This window comes from Artemia franciscana, chromosome 15, assembly GCF_032884065.1.
Source record: "Artemia franciscana chromosome 15, ASM3288406v1, whole genome shotgun sequence".
Lineage (NCBI taxonomy): Eukaryota > Metazoa > Arthropoda > Branchiopoda > Anostraca > Artemiidae > Artemia > Artemia franciscana.
In genome coordinates this window covers 42,932,951-42,933,707 of record NC_088877.1, presented here as the reverse complement: position 1 = coordinate 42,933,707, position 757 = coordinate 42,932,951, and positions in this window count along the sequence as shown.

Genomic DNA, 757 nt, shown 5'->3' with positions numbered 1-757 from the left:
TCCCATCATAAAGTCCCATCAGAAAAAGCCCCTTCCATCGTAAGATTGTGGATTGGAAACCTTCAGTCCGAATGCGGTAGAAGTCCCGTGCTTGTATATTTCCCTATATTTGAAGTATTCTAAAAAACAAAACGTTTACTGAATAGTAAGAATTCTCGAGCTTTTTGGACAATTAAATTTATATGCTATTGTTTTTTAATTTTGTTGCCGATGAAGAACTATTGAGAGCCTCATAGATCTTTTATTTTCTGCAGGCTACTTAAAGCTTATCTCTTCCTAATCCTGTATTGTTGTGACAGTTTTGTGTTTTCAGTAAAGCGCTGGCCTTTCAGAATTCTGCCAAACTGGTAAATATCATGAGTCGATTTCACTCTTTACTTCCGTCAGAAAAAGTGAGTTTCGTAAGATTGTGGACTGGAAACCTTCAGTCCGAATGCGGTAGAAGTCCCGCGCGTGTATTCACTTATTTTGGTATCACGGAAAAATAAGCTAAACTAATCAAGCCAGAAACACGAACATTTTTTCAAGATAATATTTCAGCCATAATGCACAATTTAAAAATTCCCCTAATATGAATTACAAATTAAAGAATCAAGCCGAAACCCAAGACAACGAAATATGATGTCATGACAATAGACACCAACTGAGGAACAGTTTCTGCTTCGCAAGGAAAATCAGCTAAACCTGACAAGCTTGAAACATGAAATTTTACATAGAGTAATTGAGAAACATAATAGTGGACGTAGTTTCTATATGG